Source organism: Macaca mulatta, chromosome 10 (genome assembly GCF_049350105.2).
Source record: "Macaca mulatta isolate MMU2019108-1 chromosome 10, T2T-MMU8v2.0, whole genome shotgun sequence".
Taxonomy (NCBI): domain Eukaryota; kingdom Metazoa; phylum Chordata; class Mammalia; order Primates; family Cercopithecidae; genus Macaca; species Macaca mulatta.
The window spans coordinates 27,600,358-27,608,952 of record NC_133415.1 but is presented as its reverse complement, the minus strand read 5'-3'; the positions used below and the strand labels follow the sequence as shown (position 1 = coordinate 27,608,952).

Genomic DNA, 8,595 nt, shown 5'->3' with positions numbered 1-8,595 from the left:
AAACAAACAAACAAACAAACAAACAACCCACCCATACGTTCACAGGCAGTGGCCAATGTATAAATGCAGAAAAAGGCTGAGATAGGCGGATCACGAGGTCAGGAGATCGAGACCATCCTGGGTAACATGGTGAAACCCCGTCTCTACTAAAAAATACAAAAAACTAGCCAGACGAGGTGGCGGGCATCTGTAGTCCCAGCTACTCGGGAGGCTGAGGCAGGAGAATGGCGTAAACCTGGGAGGCGGAGCTTGCAGTGAGCTGAGATCCAGCCACTGCACTCCAGCCTGGGCGATAGAGCGAAACTCCGTCTCAAAAAAAAAAAAAAAAAAAAAAAGCAGAAAAAGACACTTTTATACACTTTTGCTGGAAATGCACATTATTATACACATGAAGCAAAGCAGCTGAAGGTGCCTTAAACATTTGACATTACAACTACCCATTCACCTAGCAATCCCACCGCCGGTTATACACAGAAAGCACATGGAATCTGTTATGTTCAAGAGATATTGGCCTTCCTATGGCGACTGAAGCACTATTCACAATAGCGAAGGTATCCAATCCACCTACCTGTTCATGTACAGATAAAGGGATAAAGAAACTGCAGTACACAGTGGAATCCTCTTCAGCCACAGAAATTCATGAAACCATGTCATCTGCAGCAACGTGCAGAAACCTGGAGGACATGACCAGCGAAATGAGTCAGGCAGAGAAAGACAAACACGGCATGATTTCATGAATATGAGAATGAGATCAACTTTCTCTCTAAACGACTTTATCTCCTAGACAAGAAAGTTCCACAGTGGTGAAGAGAGGCTGTGGGTTGGCGGCTCAGGGCAGAAACTGGGAAATGGATACAATGTTACACTCAGATGAATAAATTCAGCTATTCTACTCCACAGCAGGGTGTCTAGACTTAATAGTATCCTACCATATTTTCCAAAAAGGGCTGAAGAGAAGGATTCTGAATATTGCAAGCACAGAGAACTAATAAATAATAACTACACAAGGTAACAGAGACAGTCAATGCCTTGCTTTCATCATTACACAAGGTATAGATGCATGGATCAAAATGTCCCACTCTACTCTTTAATTGTATACCTTTACTATAGAGCAAATTGTTGTTAAGGACATGGAAAGAAACAATGCTGAAGTTCATGTGAGACCAGGAAATGCCCTGTATTTCCAAAGCAATTCTGAGAAATCGAAACAACACTGGATGCATCACACCCCGATTTGAAATTTCACTCAAGCTCTAGGAACCTGCTTCCGCATGGATGAGTGGAAGAGAACAGAGGACCTGCAGTAAACCCATACACCTCATACCACTTGATTTTGGATGAAATACACAATAAGTAACGGGGAAAGAACTCCCCTTTCAACATTCTTGGAATAAATGGCGAGCCATATGCGGAAGAGTAAGTAACACTAGGCCTCTACTTCTCACCATGTACCAAAGTTCACTCAGATGAATGAAAGACGTAAATGCAAGACCTCAAAGTACAAAAGTCCTACAAGAGACCCTAGGAAATACCCTTGTTGACATCAGCTTTGACAAAGGATTTATATGCCCAAGACCCCACATGACACTGCAACAAAAGCAATAATCGACATGTGGGACCTAATACACTAAAGAGCCACCACACAACACAAGAAATTACCAACAGAGTGGACAGATGACATACAGGATGAGAGAAAATTGTTCCCAAACTATGCACGTTACCATTAGTTAAATGGTCATGTCACAGGATTCTCACCAGTTAGCAGTGACACATGCTCATGACAAGTATCTGGGGGATTCATATGTTCCTAGGGGACCCTCCCTGACCAGATCTCAGAATCTTCCATGCAAATGAGAAGGCAATGTGTCACCCCACCCAGGATTCTGGAAAACCCTGCCATGTCAGAGATGGTGCCTCAGAGGGCCACTTCCTGAGTGGAGGAAGAGAGAGTTCTGTGCACGGAACTCCCCTGGGGGATCACTGGCAAGGCAAAACCTTTAGCATGGCTCAAACCAAGTTTGTGTGTCACAGATTCCAGTGGGGCTCAGATAGGCAGGTGCCACTTAACCAGGTCTCCTAAAACGCCCTGTCCCTTTCCCATCACGACTGTGCCTGGTTGGAGACCTAGACACTCAGAGACTCCAGAGAACATGACTCTGATGGGTGGCAGTGCTGGCATACGGGGTGAAGGCAGCCGAGACACAGCCTCCAGGACGGGACAAGGCGCCCTCTGTTTTGGGGCCCTGGGGAGTCACTACCCACTCTGGGCCTGTTTGCTCTTCTGGAAAATGAAGGGATGCTGAGCCTGTAGTGCAGCCCTCACTGTATGGAAATGAGGTTCCAGAAAAGAAAGCAATTTGAGGGCACTCGTGCCTGGTTCTTCCTCAGAGGGATGAGGGTGAGAACAATGACAACAGCTACAGGAAACAGTACACAGGAGGCCCTGTGAGGTAGCTGTGGGTTTCATTACTCTTTACAGAAGATGAAAAAGTCTCAGGGAGGCCCGGCTGCATGATTGGGTGACATACACAGGGAGTGTGGAGCTGGGCCAGTGGTATGAGCACTGTGCCGGGTGACTCACGCCAGTTCCTGGGCATCCCAGTGTAGGGTGGCTGGGGAGTAAGTGGCGGAAGGGAGGAGAGCCTCACTGTCCCTGTCCCTGAAACCTGGCAGGCAGGGATCTTTAAGGTGGCCACCCAGGAGAGGAACCAACAGACAGCCCAGAAGAGGCTGCGGAGGCAGAAGAAGGTGAGTGAGCCTGTGGCATACAGGGATTGTAAGAGATTAGAGGACAGAGTTCCTTTCCCTACCAGCTGGAGGCCTCCATATCATAACAGTGGGGGCTTCCTACTCAGCTCTGTCCTCTTGTGGTCACTGGGCCTGGAAACCCTCCATTTGAGAGACCAAAGCAAGGGTCTGGGAAAGCTGGACTCAAGAGTGGATGTGGGGAAGGGTAAGGCTGGGACCATAGGCCCTTGTGACTTGTTAAAATCTCACTATAGAGGTAACTAGCGGTGCTTGCTAGACTTGCAGGTCAGCTGGGATGGAGGAGGCAGAGAAATGGGAAAGGCAGCTGAGGGTCTTTGGCTGTTCCATCTAGGAGACCTAGGGAGGGGGTTTCTGGGAGACAGGGGCTGATGGGATTTCATGGGATAGGACCTTGGGCAGGCACCTGAGGGCCAATACTCATCACCACTTCCCCAACCCTCCTTGGCACAGGGTGTCGTTGCCTTCCTCGGGGATTTTCTGACTGTATTACACAGGTTGGATACGGCCATCCCAGATGATCTGAATGTGAGTGAGCCTGGGGCAGGTTGGCTGGGAACCAGGATCCTGAGGCTTGGGAGGAGAGGGGCCTGGACTGAGCCCTTAGACCTCAGCCCTTGGCAAACCTCCTCTCCTGAGAGTCTCACAGCCGCTCCTGTGGGTGGGGGTGTCAGGCCCATCTCATCACTTCTTAGTGATGGAGGCTCCATGGCAGCCACCAGTCCCTATTCCTGAGTGGTGAAGCTGCAGAGCTGCCTGACTGCAAAGCTGCTCAGGTGTGGGCTGAGCTGGACTCAGCGACTCCCCAGGGTAGTCCCGTAATAGGAGAGTGAAATTGAGCCTCTCCAAGGGCAGACAGTTCCAGGGTCACTGTGGGCTTTCTTTCTATAAGAGACCTCAGTTTCCCTGTCATCAGACAGGGTTGGGGCAGAGTGTCCCTGAGTCTCAGCTCCCATGCCCCCTGCTCTAGAGCATGGAGTCTGTGGCAGATCCAAGTCCTGTCATGTGCATATCCCTTGACCCTGGTGGCCCTGGCAGTAGTACAGCATGGGAGGGGGCGGGGTGGGGCTGATTGTGGGCCAGGGACCTTTCTGATGGACTCTGCCTGCCTTCCAGGGCAACAGCAACAAGAGGAGAAAGGGGGGACTCACACTGGATGAGGGTGGGGAGGTGGACCTCACAGTCCACCCTGGACAGGACACTCCCTGGCTCCATCTCGTACATCTTAGGTTTACTGGGAGGGGCTGACAAACACAGGAGGAGGAGACCAATCCCCATGGAGAAAGTGGGAAACGCACTGGATCAAAGACCAATTCCTACAGGAGGGGATGTTTACATCCAACTCTGAGAATAGGCTGGTGGCTGCATGGGGCCCCTTCAGAAAACTGCCCCAGGGATCAGCTCCTTCTCCCTGCCTGCCAAAGGCCCCCTCAGCATCTTCCACCCAGGCCCTGTCAACATCCTGCCTTCTGTCTCTAGGAGGTCCGAGTTCTGCAGGAAATGCAGCTGCTCCAAGTGGCTGCCAAGAATTACAGGCTTCGGCCTCTTGAGAAATTTGTCACCTACTTTCCAAGAATGGAGCAGCTCAGTGACAAGGAGAGGTGAGGGCCTAGGGGATGGACAGAGGGTGGGAGAAGGCTCTCCATTTTTTTTTTTTTTCCCAACATGGTCTGGCTCTGTCACCCAGGCTGCACTGCAGTGTGACCATCTCTGCTCACTGCAACGTCTGCCTCCTGGGCTCAAGCCCTTCCTCAGCCTCGTAAGCAGCTGGGACTACTGCTGTATACCATTTCCCAGGACGTGGTACAGCCTGTACAGACACCATGTCCTGTTGCTCAGCTGTTGTTGTTCTGGTACAGATGGGGTTTCATGATGTTGTCCAGGCTGGTCTCAAACTCCTGGCCTCAAGCAATCCACCCACCTCAGTCTCCCAAAATACTGACATTACAGGTGTCAGCCACCCCACCTGGCCTAGAGGAGGCTCTCCTGTGGCCAGCTACAGAGAGCCTATGGCCATGACTCCACGGCCAGCATCAACCCTCTTGCATGGGGACCGCTGGGGACCCAGGATTTCAGCTGGGCATGCACTGAGAGGGGACCTGATGTGTGGCTCATGGTGGCCTCATAGCTGCCTCACTGTCCTGTAGCTACAAGCTGTCCTGCCAGCTGGAGCCTAAATCCCAGTAGGCCGGCAACATCCTGCAGTAGCTGGGACCCCACCGGGATGTTGGCCAGAACACCGGCTCTGCACCATCCTTCACCCAGACCGGGGACACCAGGGAACCACATCTAGGAGGCTGGCAGCTCAGCTGCATCTGGCCCCTGCTCCTCAACACAAGCTGCTCCTGCTGGCCAGGATCAGGCCATGGGACTTTTGCCAGGCAGGTGAGAGACCATTTTATGTTTATTTTCTTTAGTGTGTAAGTAAGGGTTTTTTTCTTAGCTTTCATTAAAATAAAATTTTAAAACACCATTCAAAATGTTCTACAGTTGTTGGAATGAGAATAGTAACTCCAATGCAGTAACCGCATACCAGTCTTTAGGATTCATAGTCTAGCATGTCAAATTGAGACTATGGCTGAAGAAGTCATAGAACTGCGTTCACGTTACACATACCAACCGTTTAATGTTTTCCTTTTTTATTCAAATTAATTATTGTTAACTCTGTTTAAGGAAAACAACAACAAAAAAACCCCAAAAACCCTTAAAAACCATAGTATGTCACCCATCTACCTCACTTGTTCTACTGACCATCTACTCTCAAACTTAGATTCTAGTTAAATTCAAGTTCCACCGGGGTACTCTAATTTCTTAAGGTTTAAATATTTAATGAATCACTGAAATATTTACTGAAGGCCTGGAGATAGGAGGTATTTAAGCAAGTGGTAGGGCTGGCCTCCTCCAGAAGTCCTGGGCAGAAGGGAGCTGGCCATCAGTCTCCATGAAATACAGATAAAGTTTTTCCACTGTGGATCTTCCCAGACTTTCTGACACCTGTCCCCCCAAATAGCTAATAAATAGGCAATGGATATAAACACACACTTCTCTAAAGATGATGTATAAGCAACCAAGAAATAAGAAAACACACTCAACCCAATTGTCAGAGAAATACAAATTAAAAGCACAATCAGATATCATCTCACGCTGGTCAGAATGGCAATTACACAGTCAAGAAAAAAAAAAGAAAGGACACTAGCAAGGCAGCAGAGAAGGGGGACACTAGTCCACTTATGGTGAAAATGCAAAGTAATTCAGACACCATGGAAAGCACTTTGGAGATTGCTCAAGGAACTTACACCAGAACTACCATCTGACACAGCAAGCCCACTACTGGGATATATATACACAAAGGAAAATAAATCCTTCTGTCCAAAACACACATGCACACAAACGGTCTTGGCAGCACTACTTACAATGGCAAACATGTGAAATCAACCTAGGTACCCATCAACAGGGGATCAAAGGAGGAAAATGTAGTACATATATACTATAAAAAACTAGGCAGCCATTCAAAAAACAAACAAACAACAACAACAACAAAAAAAAAAACAAGGAAATCATGTCCTTGGCAGCAACATGAAAGGAGCTGGAGGCCATTATCTAAAGACAAATAAGGAAAACAGAGAACACCAAATGCCACATGTTCTCACTTCTAAGGTGGAGCTAACATTGAATACACCCTACCGTAAAAGTGAAAACAACAGACACTGATGACTCTCAGATGGAAAAGGAAGAAGGGACAAGGTATGGGCTAAAGACCTACCCGGTGGGTACAACTACTCCCTGCGTGATAAGGTCTCTGGGACCCCAAGTCTCAGTGTCATGCAACATACCAAAGGCAGTAACTAATCTGCCTTTGTACCCTTTAGTCTATAATAAATGTAGAAACTGGGCCGGGTGCAGTGGCTCATGCCTACAATCCCAGCACTTTGGGAGGCCGAGGCGGGCGGATCACAAGGTCAGGAGATCGAGACCACGGTGAAACCCCGTCTCTACTAAAAATACAAAAAATTAGCCGGGCGCGGTTGCGGGCGCCTGTAGTCCCAGCTACTCGGGAGGCTGAGGCAGGAGAATGGCGGGAACCCGGGAGGTGGAGCTTGCAGTGAGCCGAGATCGCGCCACTGCACTCCAGCCTGGGCGACAGAGTGAGACTCCTTCTCAAAAAAAAAAAATAAATAAATAAATAAATGTAGAAACTATGTTAAAAAATACAAACTTAGAAGCTAAAACAATGAACGAAAAACACAAACTTTTATAATTATCCAAATAATCTTTTATTGGCATAAACTAAGAAAGTGGACAGAATGAGTAAACCAAATACTCAACCCCAATTTACATATAGTGAACACATTTTTCAAAAGAACACCAAAAAGACACAATGGGCAAAAGATAGTCTGTTTAATAGATGATTCTGAGCAAACTGAATATTCACAAACACTGAAATAGGACCCTTATGTCATGCAACACAAAAATTAATACAAAATACATTAAAAGCCTAAAACTCAATTCTGAAACCACAAAACTCCTGCAAGAAAACATAAGGTGCACACGTATTTTTGAAAAGAAATCCATGCACGTTGGCTGCTAAAGGTATTTAAAAAACATTAAAACAAAGGAAAAACTCTAAGAAAACACCCATAGACAATGTAAGAGCTTGCCATTTTCACTAAAAAGATGGGCACCCGCTTCCACAGAACAGTGGAACAGATTAGAAGACCCAGATAAAACCTGCACACCTGAAACCATCTGATACTTGAAAAAAAGTCAACAAAAATAAGCAATGGAGAAAGGATTCCCTATCAGTAAGTGGTGTTGGGATCAGTGGCTACCTAGATGCAGAAGAAATAACCCTGGGCCCGTGTCTCACCATGCACAGAAAGCAGCTCAAATTGAATCAAAGATTGAAAAGCAAAATCCTGGGCTGGGCGCGGTGGCTCATGCCTGGAATCCAAGCACTATGGGAGGCCAAAGTGGGCAGATGACTTGAAGTCCGGGAGTTCAAGACCACCCTGGCTGACATGGTGAAACCCTGTGTCTACTAAAAAAGCAAAACTTAGCCAGGCATGGTGGCGCCTGCCTGTACTCCCAGCTACACAGGAGACTGAGGCAGGAGAATCACTTGAACGCAGAAGGTGGAGGGTGCAGTGAGACAAGATCGCTCAATACATTCCAGCCGTATGACAGAGTGAGAGTTGGTCTGTAAATAAATACATAAAAATCCAAGACCTGAAACTATAAAAAAAACCTGCATGAGAATCTAGCAAACACACTTCTCAACAGAGGCTTTGGCAAAGCATTTATATGTCAAGTCCCCAAAAGCAATGGCAACAAAAACAATTCCTGGTAAGTGGGACCTAATACACAAAAGAGCTGCTGCAGAAGAAACAACCAACAGAGTCAACACACAGTCTATAGAATGAGGGAAAATATTCCCCAACTATGCACTTGAAAAACGTCTAATATCCAGGGTTTATCATAAAGACCTTAAACACATAAAATCAGGAAAAAAAACCCCAACTTATAAATGGGCAAGTGACATGAGCACACACTTAAAGGAAGGTGTACCAGTAACCAATGAGAACGAAAACATGCTCAATCTCACTGATTATCAGAGAAACGCAAATCAGAAACATACTGAGATACCATCTCACACTGGTCAGAACGGCAATTATGACACACAGTCCACAACAACAGAGGCTGGTGGGGCAGATGAGCAAAGAAATGCAGGTTCACTGTAGGGGGAAATGCAAACTAGTTCAGACTCCCTGGAGAGCAGTGTGGAAATGACATTTCTCAAAGAACTTAAAAAGAGAACCAGCACTGGAATCC

General features: G+C 47.1%; 1 long non-coding RNA gene and 2 pseudogenes across 3 annotated transcripts in view; 2 read left to right on the top strand and 1 right to left on the bottom strand.

Moving 5' to 3' along the window:
* LOC100424995 (beta-glucuronidase-like) overlaps window positions 1–8,595 on the top strand; it is a 433,296-nt pseudogene that overhangs the window by 242,696 nt on the left and 182,005 nt on the right. The window lies entirely within an intron of this gene.
* Window positions 1–8,595, bottom strand: part of LOC106995581 (phosphatidylinositol 3,4,5-trisphosphate 3-phosphatase and dual-specificity protein phosphatase PTEN pseudogene) — a 176,427-nt pseudogene that overhangs the window by 64,143 nt on the left and 103,689 nt on the right. The window contains exon 7 of the transcript XR_013399456.1: window positions 569–674. The product of XR_013399456.1 is annotated as a phosphatidylinositol 3,4,5-trisphosphate 3-phosphatase and dual-specificity protein phosphatase PTEN pseudogene (transcript). The remainder of the gene's footprint in view (window positions 1–568; window positions 675–8,595) is intronic.
* Window positions 2,333–5,050, top strand: LOC144331880 (uncharacterized). The gene is made up of 4 exons (XR_013399460.1): window positions 2,333–2,748; window positions 3,220–3,294; window positions 4,246–4,367; window positions 4,914–5,050. It is a non-coding gene; the product is annotated as an uncharacterized LOC144331880 (long non-coding RNA).